At 41.7% G+C, this 12106-nt stretch overlaps 1 protein-coding gene across 6 annotated transcripts in view; it reads left to right on the forward strand.

The window, feature by feature from the left end:
• The window catches only part of Fbxw11 (F-box and WD repeat domain containing 11), a 103225-nt gene that overhangs the window by 10549 nt on the left and 80570 nt on the right, over window positions 1–12106 (forward strand). For 2 of the 6 annotated variants that reach the window (XM_026780267.1, XM_013347500.2), the window contains exon 2: window positions 1468–1622. The exons of the other annotated variants lie outside the window; for them this stretch is intronic. The gene's annotated coding sequence lies outside the window, so the exon portion shown is untranslated. The remainder of the gene's footprint in view (window positions 1–1467; window positions 1623–12106) is intronic. 6 annotated transcript variants of the gene reach the window in all.

Here is a 12106-nt window from a genome sequence, read left to right on the forward strand (position 1 = left end):
GTAGACCAGGCTGGTCTCGAACTCACAGAGATCCGCCTGCCTCTGCCTCCCGAGTGCTGGGATTAAAGGCGTGCGCCACCACCGCCCGGCTCTTCAGTTCATTCTTGACTCAGCGACATCAACTAGTGAAGATCAACCTGAACAGTTTTGTTTTGGCATGGTGCTTCACTTGTGTGCTTTCTTTAAGTTGTGTGGCCTGTAGTGTTTGCATCTGGTCACTGTGGTGCAGACCCTCAGATAGGTGCTCAGTTCCTTTAGTGCCAGAAGTCAGCACGGCTGTTGCTATCGCTTGTGGACTGATAACCGCATCTTAGAAGTCAGCTTTCAGAAGGTCAGAAATTCTTTATCAGGAACTTGTTTGCCACTAAGAGGGGACTAAGGCACCTTTAGGATGTGTTTTTCCTTTGACATTAGTGCTTGGGACCTTACAATTGCATGGCCCTTTGGTAGTGTGGAATAATCTGGAGTTTTGCTTTTTGTGTCAGCCAGGATAAAATTCTCACCCTTCTGTGCTTTGTAGTTCTCATTACCTTAGGGCCTTGTGAAAGTATTTATGTCTTTTGTCCCGAAAGTAATGGGTTTTCTGACCCTTGTACTCAGGGCAGTTGTGTGCTTTGTGAAAATGTCATGGCTTTACCTCCTATAGAAGGGAACTTGAAACATTCTTGAGAATTAAACACGCCCATCAGCTGCCTGTACCTATTGAATACTGCAGGGACCCTGGCAGTGATATGACAAGTGAGTCGCAGCTTCACCTTCCCTCTGGATGTCTAAACTATCTAGTGTCCTTTCTCTTTCTGTTCATTAGTATCTGTAGTCTCAAGGGAAAGCTCACACGATTGAAAATGGATGTTAATAGAATCCGGGTTGACTGTAATGTTTATGGGTGTCATCTTGTAAATTATTGCTTAGTGTTCTTTATTGTCTCTTTGGTTTGCCTGGTGATTAGTTGTTGTGGGGTATTAGCCTCTCGTGAACTAAGTTCACTCTTACATTGATTGTCAGGTTTCAGAATATTCTGTATTCTAGTTGAACATCAAGGATATAGTAATGTATGAAGGTTTGATGTCTTTTCAGCAGCAAATCAAATGATTTCTTGATAGGTAGGTATATCAGTAAATATTGGGAGATATTTGAATCCTCACTTTCATTTTGGCTGGCAAATTTTTTTTGTAATGGTGGAAGAGCTGTCATAGAAAACTGAAAGTGAGCCCATTGTATTGAATGATCAGCAACAGTTTATGTGGATGGTTAAGTGAGTTTTTAGTTGCTCTCATTTGTAGATTGTATGCTATTTATCATGAGTACATATTAATATTAGGTGTATTTCACTTTTTGTCATATAGAATCCTTCTCTCAAAGCTGGGGTGAAGAGTACTGCCCCAGGCCTTTCTTTCCATTCTTGGTGGCTGTCGTGTGCTGCTGGTGCCATGGTGGGTGTATGGATTGCTCTCTGTCTTTCAACAGTTACCGAAGTGCATGTTTGGGATTTTGTTGAAGAAAGCTGGATACAGTAAACGGAGAGTCTTGGAAGATGCTTGACCGCTGTCTTTTGTCAGACTAGGCTGAAAGGGGATGCCCTGTTCAGTCAGTGGTGGATCTGAAGTGCAGAGTACTTCCAGGTAAGCCATCACCCTGGGATGCTTTGTTTTGTGGGACTCACCTCACTGAAAGAAATTAAATCAAGAAATCTTTTTAGAGTTGTGTATTTTGGCTCACATCTGTAATCCCAGTACTTGGGAGGCTAAGGCAGAAGGATTGCTGCAGGTTGGAGGCCAGCCTGGGCTATAGTGAGGCTGTATTTCAAACAACAACAAATAAACCTTTTCTTTTTCCATTGCTAGGGGATGGAAGACATATTGGACATTTGTGCTTAGTGTTGTGTGTATGTGGGTCAGTGAAGGGGCTGTTGCATAATTAACAATAAAAACTACATATATGTAAGTAGTACAAGCTATAATCTTAAATATCTTCTAGTCAGACTCCCAATAGAAAATAAATGGGGATTTGGGGGAGATAGCTCATAAAACAAGCAACCATTTTGAGATATTTTATTTCATGATTTATTGTTGCTACCAGGCCAGATTATTTTTTGTAGATACCATGTAAAGCAGCTGTCTGTCATCTGCCTTGAGGACTTCCAGAGGATCTTCTCAGGAAGAGTCCCTCCATAGTGGCTATTGAGAGCATTGCTAACTTCTGGGCAGTCAGTAGGCGGTTGGCGTGTTCTTTAATTGATGTGAGCTCACTTGGGTTTTAGATAGTAGAACGAGCTCAGAAGTACTGAGGAAGTGCAGGTCACCCAGGCCGTACAACTAGCAAATGGAGAGCTGGGGTCAGGCCTGGCCCTTTACATCCAGTGAACTTAAGCCTTTGGGATTTTCTTGGTTTTTTGTTTGTTTTATGTGAAGTAAGTATTTGTGTGTCTGTATATAAGTGTGTATACTTGTTCATTGTGACTGCTTCAGTCTCAGTGGAGACCAGGTTGAAGGTGACTATCTTTTTCAGTAGCTCTTCTGTCTTATTTTGAGACAGGGTCTCATGATAAATTCCATCACTGGTTCTGCTATGCTGGGCAGGAGATAAGTACTCAGATAATAGGCGTGCCACCTCTGACTTTAAAGTGATTTTTATTTATCTTTGTTTTTTTTTTTTAAATTTATATAGATCAACTTAGGTTCTCACGGTTGTGCAACAAGCACTTCATTGACTGAGCCGTCTCCTCAGCCTTCACAGTGGATTTTTCTCTTGAAGAGTACATGCTAGCTCATTGTTTGGCACGGCACTCGTCCTGGTCAGGATTACTATTGCTGTGTTGAAACACCAAGACCAAAAGTTGGGGAGGAAAGGGTTTATGTGGCTTCCACTTCCACATCACTGTTCATCATTGAAGTCAGGACAGGAGCTCAAACAGGGCAACAACCTGGAGGCAGGAGCTGATGCAGAGGCCATGGAGGAGTGCTGCTTACTGGTTTGTTCCTCATGCCTTGTTCAACTTGCTTTCTTATAGAACCCAGGGCCACCAGCGTAAGATATCCCCCCTCTCAATGGGCTATTATAGACCTTCATTCTGACCTGTATGAGTTGGATTTCTTTGCATTTGCTAATACTCTTGGTAAGCATCCCATAGCATACTAAGCTGTGGGGTGCCTGTAGAAGTGTTCCTGGGTATTTACTCTCTTTGAAGATTAGTCTAGTTACTTTTAAGATATGAACTCATTGTGTCCTTAGAATAATCTGGTGAGGTAAGAGCCCCTAGTGCTTCATTACTGAGGAAACCAATGCATCGAGTGGTTAAATTCCGTGCTCAAGAGCAGAGAGAAGAGAGAAATCTAGGCAGTATGGCTTCAGAGACTGTGCCTCTATCCTCTAGGCTCTTGTTTAGAGCAATTTCTGGTCACAACTACACAGGCAGAACTCTCTTAACGCTGTCTACAATGTTCTTACTTTTAGAAATTATTGAAGCTGGGTGTGGCAGGCTGCTCATAAACCTGCATTTCCAATGAGACTCAGGCCAGTGTGGACTGTAGAGGTGCGACACTGTCTCAATAAAAAAATAAAAGGAAGCAGTTGCTGAATGTCTGTTTCTACCCATCTCTCTCTTCAAATTTTTTGGTTTTTTGAGATAGAGTTTCTTTGTAGCTTTGTAGTAGCCTGTTCTGGTACTAGCTCTGTAGACCAGGCTGGCCTTGAATGCACAGAGATTCACCTGTCTCTGCCTCCTCTAAAGGCGTGAGTCACCACTGCCTATCTCTATCCTCTTAAAAACATCTAGCCTTGCAGGGCGGTGGTGGCACATACCTTTAATCCCAGCACTCCGGAGGCAGAGGCGGGCCAGGCAGATCTCTGTGAGTTTGAGGTCAGCCTGGTCTACAGAGTGAGTTCCAAGACAGCCAGGACTTATACAGAGAAACCCTGTCTCAAAAAACCAACAACATAAGAAGTCTAGCATTCAGGTCTCATTATCCATCCAGGCTCTGTCTTTCTCAAACAAACCCCAATAGTTAGCAGTAGTGAGTTAGAGATCGTTTTTCAGAAGTGCTTTATGGTAAACTTTGCCACTGCCAAGATGTTTGAAACCTGTTCTCTTCACTATAGCAGCCAGTAGTCATCAAAGTGTTGCTTTCTGCTTTTTGTTTTTGAGCCTGGGTCTCGCCCCGTGATGCTGGTTACATTGAGCACGTGATCCTCCTATGTAGTCCTGGAGTGCTGGGATTACAGGTGTGTGTCCATGAATTGGCAATATGTGACAGTTTTGAAATGTAACTCAGTTTATGTTTAAATAAGCACATGTAATTTTAGAATTGCATCATCATTCAGGGTGATGTCTTTAGCACCCTCAGAAATCTGATCCATTCAGTGTTCTCAAAGTGCTTCTTTATCCTAGGGATGGGTTAGCATCAGTACTTTTTTTTTTTTTTTCCTGAGACAGGGTTTTTCTGTAGCTGTGGAGCCTGTCCTGGAACTAGTTCTTATAGACCAGGCTGGCCTCAAACTCACAGAGATCTGCCTGCCTCTGCTTCCCAAGTGCTGGGATTAAAGGTGTGCGCCACCACTGCCCAGCTAGCATCAGTAGCTTTACAATACTGTTATATAAGAACAGAAACTAATTTATAAGTTTATAGTGATAATATGTATGTTGGCATGTTTAGTATAGTATTTTCTTCTATGAAACAGGGTTTCATTGTAGCTCAGGCTGGCCTTGAACTTACTAAATAGCTGAGGATGGCCTTGAACAAGTGATGTTTCTGCATCGCCTCAGGGTGCTGAGAATTACAGGCATGCACAACTATACTGTTTTATTTGATGTTGGGGGTCAAACCCAAGGCTTGTGCATACTAGACAACTACTGTACCAACTGAGAGGTGCATCCCCAATCTAAGTATACCCTTTTTTTTTTTTGAGACATGGTTTCTCTGTATAAACCTGGTTGTCTTAGAACTCTCTCTGTAGATTCAGAATTTACATGAATCCGCCTGCCTCTGCCTCCCTAGTGTTGGGATTAAAAGTGTGCGCCACCACCACCCGGTACCTAAGTATGCTCTTACAGAAAATTTGCCAGATGCTAATTTATGTGCTAGTTTAATTTAGAAGGGCCTGTAGACTCCAGCCAAAAAGACTATAGCATTTTCTTGTTGGAGGAAAACGTTGCCTAGCAGGTCATATCATGAACTCAGTCTATTAAGTAAGGTATCTGCAGGATGGATAGAGAGAACTTTTTTTAGTTTTCTTTGGAGTGGATAAATTTCTTAATGGCAAAACCTCACTTCCAAACCCTTTTCTAATTAAGACATTTGGGATTTTGGATTTTTTCCTCTTCTTATTTCCTCCTTTTCTTTGTTTTTGGGTTTGAGATAGGGTTTTGTATGCAGCCCAGACTGGGCAAGAACTTGTGGGCCTCTTTCACACGGTGCTGGGATTATAGCTGCATGGCACCACACCTGCTTCGGGGCACTTGCTTTTAGGCCACTTAGCATATTCAGCTTGAATGTACTTTTGACTTAGAAGTCTGAGAGGTTCTTGTTTCTTCCTCTTCTTTTTTTTTGCAGGTGTATATGTTATGCATTCATGTGTGTATGCACACTCGTGTCCATGTGTATGTGTGTTCATGCAGAGACCCAAAGTTAACTTTAGGTGTTTTTCTCCATTGTGCTCCACTTACAATGTACTTCATTGAATCCAGAATTTATGGATTGGCTAGTCTAGTTAACCAGCTTTCTCCAGGGATCCAGTTTCTACCTCCCTCGCCTTGGGAGGCCACACCTACTAGTGCAGGGATTCTTATGCCCCTCCTCCAGCTTGTAGGACAAGAGTTTTTTCCTCTGAGCCATTTCCCCAGCCCTGGCCCCTGGTTTTACATGAGTTTCTTTGTCACTGCTGTGACCCATTTTCTGTCCATTTTCTACTCTTAAGGAGATAGTTGACTTAGTAAGCTTATGTAACTTGACCATACAGTACACTGTAAACAGGAACATACTCGGAGGAGCACATACCCAATAGTACCGTCTCCTTGCATTACAGCTTGTTGTTCAGTGAGCTTGTTTTAGTTAGCCTACTGTGTCATTACTTCCATTTTGTTGTTTTCTTTCTGTTCTTGGAGTAGCAAAGGTAACTTATGCAAGTGAATCGGTATTTTGGGAAGTTAGCTTGGCGAGTGAATGCAGGATGAAGAGACTGAAGGCTTAGTGGACATTGATAAGCGAGCCAGAGTGCTTACTGGGGTGCTATGGCTTTGTGAAGGTCAGAGGTGGAGGATGCACAGAGTTTAAGGGTTGGTTTTAGTAACAGGAGAATTGAGTAATATCATTAGTTTTAGATTTCTCTCTTTTTGTTTTAGACTCTTGGGTTTGCTTTGTTCCTCAGGATACTGTAATAGAGCACGAGATTAGGGGAGAAGAAAGAATGAGTTTGTGTTGGCTGAGAGTAATAATGACTTTGATTTACCTAAAGATGAGAATATCTAAGGGTAGAGGTATCTATATGTAATATTGGCCTGAGCTCACCAAATAGAGAAATTTAGGAGCCTATGCCTTTGTGTAGCTGACTTTTACTAATAGAATTATGAGATTACTCAAATACAAACAGTGTCTGGGAATGCCAACACAGGGATGGGCTGTGATGTTAGCCAGGAGGTATGGTTACACCTCTCTCACCCTGATTTCCTAACATCCTTCTGGTTCTTGTTCTCAGGTCCCAGATGACATCATCACATTCAGTTGCCATATTCTCTCCTACTCTTAACTGGCTGATCAATAGAGGCACAGTTTTTAAAGTGTGTTTTTAAAAAGCCACTGCACATCCTTCATTCACACAATTTCAACTCTACACCTGGTTACTAAAACAGAAGAAAATAACTTGAGATGGTCAGGTGATATCTGCCTTCCTAGCCAGCCTTAGTTCTGAGTGCCTCTCCTCTAGCTCTGGTGATACAACTATCGTATTTTAAAGACGTTCTAAACATCACAACATGAGCCTAAATACAAGTCAGCTAGTTTACCTACTTGTCAGTTAAAGAAACAGCTGTCGGGCTAGAGAGATGGCTCAGTGGTTAAGAGCATCGCCTGCTCTTCCAAAGGTCCTGAGTTCAATTCCCAGCAACCACATGGTGGCTCACAACCATCTGTAATGAGGTCTGGTGCCCTCTTCTGGCCTGCCGGCATACACGCAGACAGAATATTGTATGCATAATAAATATTTAAGGAAAAAAAAAAGAAACAGCTGTCCTGGTGATGGAGTCAAAATTAGCTGTGTTGGAATAATTGAGATGCTCTGTTGATCTCCAGTGCAGCACTTCCTTCAGGGAGTTAATTTTGAGTTTCCCTGTGTAGTTCATGCAGGCCTCAAATTCACCATCCCTTAGGGGATTTAAAAAGAGATTTATTTTTCTATTTTATGTGTATAGGTGTTTTGCCTGTATGCTTGTATACTACATGTGTGCAGTGCCCATGGAGTACAGAAGAGTTAGAGATGGTTATGAGCTGTCACGTGGGTTCTGGGAACTGAACATGGGTCCTCTGTAAGAATAGCAAGTGTTCCTAACTGCTTAGCTGTTTCTTCACGCCCTCTTTGAGGGATTTTTAACTCAATTCTTTTTAATTACTTAAGACTGATGGAGATGGCCATCAGTACTTGACACATTTTAGAGTAAATTATATGTATGCATGGTACAAACAGTAAAGAAAATGCAAGGCTCTTGTTCTACATTGATGCATTATCTTTCTTTCTGTACTCAGATATAATTTTTTGTATTACTATTGTTGTTATTATAATTGTTAGTTTGAGATGAGGATCTCAGTGTGGAGCTCTGTCTGGCTTGGAATTTGCTATGTAGATCTGCTTGGCCTTACACACTCAGAGATCTGCCTGCCTCTGCCTCCTGAGTGCCAGGATTAAAAGCCTATTCTATCATGCATAGCCTGAACCTTTTTTAAAAAAATATTTAATATTTTATTTTATGTGTATTTTTGTTTGTGTGGTGTTTTGTCTGCATGCATGTCTGTGTACCACACGTGTGCCTGGTAACTGAAGAAGCCAGAAAAGGGCTTTGGATGCCCTTGAACTGTAGTTATAGACAATTGTTAGCTGCTATGGTGTTCTGGGAATTAAATCCAGGTCTCTGTGTTCTTAACTGCAGAATCATCTGTCTACTCCCTGACTCTTAACCTATTTTAATGTAAAATATGATGTGGCCATCTTGTATATCAATTCCCAAAGGGCTCTCAATTTTTTGAGGGGTTACTTTCAAAAAATGCAAGCTGATTTATTGTATAAATAGGCTGTAATTTTGTAACTAGTCTGGAATGATCGGTGATATGTGGATCATTTCCAGTGTTTTGCTATAACATATAATGCTACAGAAATAATTTTGTGCATATTTCACATATAAGTAGTGTATCTTTAGGGCTGCTCTGAGGAGGAGGTAGGTGGACTAGGTAGGCACTTTGAAACCCTTGGGTGAGGGTTAAGCTCAGTGACTTGCTCACTGTGTGCAAAGACTTGAATGATTTTCAGCATTGCACCTTAAGCTGGCTTTGCCTTGGGCTGCACTTATCTCCTGAGTCTTTAATGGTGGTAAGTGGCCTTTAAAGTAGAAGTTTTAAAAATTGTCCTTCCTGTCCAGACCCCTCACCTAGGACTTTCTGCTTGCTCAGTAGTTGGTTCTCACTGAGGTAAGCCTCCTGGCTTTGCATGAGAAATGGCATATGCACATAGTTGGGAGTCAAAGCATTCTTTTCACCTGGGCTCGCTCCGCAGTCATCTTGGGCCACCTTGGCATCTTCTCTGTGTTACTTTCTCTCCCTTCTTATTTTCCTCCCCCACCTCCTTTCTTATCCAGGTGTAAATCTTTCCTGTATTGAAAAAAAATTGAAAGTAGGTTGTAAGCATTGTGGTATTGTTGCCCCTAAATTTGTACTTAGTTGTCTCTTTACTGTCTTAATTTAGGACGGGCTATTTATTTTTCCTTCTTTTCCCCCACTGACTTCTCAGAAGAGCCCAGCTGAGTTAGTTGTCTTATTTATACATGTGCAACGGTGCTCAGCATTCTGCATTCACCGTGTCATCTAACTTGCTTCTTTAGCTTCTGTGCTTCCTGTAAACTGGAGCTTGGGTGAGCTGCATCCAAGCTAAGCTTTTGATAGGAATGCTTCATCATAGGAGAAATGTATGTCACATCAAATCACATCATGAAGCATTAGGACCTATGCTACATTGTCCCTTGGTTAAGGTGGCAGCAGCTAGATTTCTGTAATAATTTCAGTTTTCTCCTCTGTTCTTGCTGAGTTTGCTGCAGGGAGCTATTTGACACCTCATAACAGTCTTGCTCCTCACCTAAAGACTGCAGTGTCCTAATCAAGATGTCTCTCTTTCCAGTAAAGTTACAAAATTGTGATCTGGTTGTCATTCTTTTTCTGTTTATAAGCTAGTGTTCACAGAACTAGCCTGATTCTCCAGCTCTTTATCTGTGCCACCGTACTCTCGTGGGCTTTTGTTTATTTGGTGTGTTAACAGTCAATTACCATCTTTACTGATTCTCAGTGTCCCAGATTTGGCTAATGAGAGCCCCTTCTAGGTAGCTCCCACTTTCTTTTGATGCCCGCCCACCTCCAGTCTTTGTGTATTTCCTGGCTTTTTTGGATTAGATGGTCCCAGGTCTATGTTGTATGACACTCTGGCTTTTTATGGGGTGTGTTTCTAGAAACTATTTGTTGTCTCTGTTTGTAGACCCTTGTGGTAGACAGGGCTAAGAAATATGTGTAAAAGGTACCATGAATTCATGTTATTTCTCATTCAAGTTTAATAATACAGTTTCTTCCCTCTGACCTTGATAGTCTGGATACTGAAAAACCTAAGGGATCTTATTAACATAATGACCATCAAATTGAGGTGCATATTGTTACATAAGTAGGTAAGTAGCTTTATTCCTTCATTATTGAGCATGCTCTCTTTGGTAATACTGGTGGAGATACAGAGTAGAATCAGGTATGTATATGTGTATTGCTTCCGGTAGTTTGCCGTCTTCTATGCAGAAATGAATTTAGTTGGTGCTGTGGGAGTTACAAGATAGTTTTATAGGGGATATTTTAGTTGCTTATTTTGTATGCATGTGTTGTTTATATGTGTGGTGTATGCATACATACGTATGTCTGCTCTGGAGGCCTGAGGACAGTGTTGGGTGTCTTCCTTTTCACTCTGAGGCCTTGCTCTTTAAGTCAGAGTCTCTCTAAGAGCCTGGAGCTTGTGCCTTTTGGGCTAGGTTATGTTGTGGTTAAAAGCACATGCAGGACACATCCAAATTTTACATGGCTGCTGGAATCTCAACTTCTAACCTTATGCTTATACAACAAGACTGAGCCATCTCTCCAGTTACATAATTTTACATTATAAAAGCTACTCTTTGAGACTTGGCAGAAATTAGACATGGGCATAGATGTACTGGGACAGGGGCTGTCATGGCAAAGGTAACCAGGGGACTGTGACTAGAAGGCTGTCTGTTTTGTTTTCTTTTTAATATATTTTAATTTTTTAGATTTTATATGTTTTATGGGTATGACTGTTTTGTCTGCATGTACCACATATGTGCCTGGTGCCCATGAAGGTCAGGAAAGGGCTTCAAATTTCCTGGAGCTGGAGTTACAGATAATTGTAACCACCATGTGGGTCCTGAGAACTGAACCCCTCTGCAGGAACAAGTGCTCTTAACCGCTGAGTTGTTTCTCCATCCCACTTCTTTAGTTTTTAATTGTGTACTTGTGAGTGCAGGTACCTGTTGTCCCTCATGTTTCTTATGAGACAGGGTATAGCTATGTAGCTTGGGCTGGCCTTGAACTTATGAAACAGTCTTTGCCTTGACCTCTCAAGGGTTAGGGTTACAGGTATATGTCACCCATGCCTGGCAAGGGTGTGTGATTTCTGTGAGGAAGAATGAGTAAGTATTCCCTGGGCTTGCTTTGTACAGCTTGAGTGAAGGGACTGAGATAGATGATATAATACCGTGCAAAGGCAGAGTATAACTAAATCTTGGGCTTCTTTTAGGTCACAAGTTACAGACTAATCTTCATATAGGCAGGAGTCCACGACAATCTTAATCTGATTTACACAGATTTTAGGGTTGGGACTTTGCATGTCAAAACATCCATTTCTGGTTTTGTGTGAAAACTGGAGCTTAGTAGTTATTGGCTTTTTGAATCATAACTTACGCTTTCCTGTCTACTGTTGCCCGTCAGGCTCTCTTCATGTTATCTGCTGATGCATTTGAGCTTGTGATTCCTACATGGACCAGAAGATATGTGCGGTTGATGTGGATTATGGAAGTTTGGCACTGCAGCATCTGTGCTTTACAGGCTCGTTCTCGCAGTCTGTTCAGAGGCTGCATTGAAACAAGAAAAGTTGGAGCAGCTAATAGACTGTTGCATTATTCCAGGGGAGAAACGACAAACTAGTAACAGATGGTGGAAGAGGAGGCAATGAGTCATTTTAGATATAGACTGGATAGAGTGTTCAGATAGATATGAGCATGATTTGCCTATTAGTTGATAAAAGAATGTGATTCTTTTTTTTTTTTTTTTTTTTTTGGTTTTTCGAGACAGGGTTTCTCTGTGGTTTTGGAGCCTGTCCTGGAACTAGCTCTTGTAGACCAGGCTGGTCTCGAACTCACAGAGATCCGCCTGCCTCTGCCTCCCAAGTGCTGGGATTAAAGGCGTGCACCACCACCGCCCGGCAAGAATGTAATTCTTACGTTAAAAAAAAAAGACTTACTGTTTGTATGCAAGGGTGTGGAGATGGCCACAGTGTGCTTGGAGGTTCCCTCCTTCTAGTGTATTGAGGTTGATTCTCCTGCCTCTGTCTCCCATCTCACCATAGGAGTGATATAATTACCATCGAATTTAGGTCCTGAGGGTCACACGGCAAGTACAGTGTTTTTTACCCACTGAACCATTTTGCCAGACCTGTGAGTCCTTCCTTCCTTTCTTTCTTTTTAATAATTTACTTAACTTTTTTTTTTTTATGTGCATGAAGGTATCAGATCCCCTGGAACTGGAGTTACAGACAGCTGTGAGTTGCTATATTGGTGGTAGGAATTGAACTTGTGTCCTCTGAAAGAACA

This window comes from Microtus ochrogaster, chromosome 7, assembly GCF_000317375.1.
Source record: "Microtus ochrogaster isolate Prairie Vole_2 chromosome 7, MicOch1.0, whole genome shotgun sequence".
Taxonomy (NCBI): Eukaryota; Metazoa; Chordata; class Mammalia; order Rodentia; family Cricetidae; genus Microtus; species Microtus ochrogaster.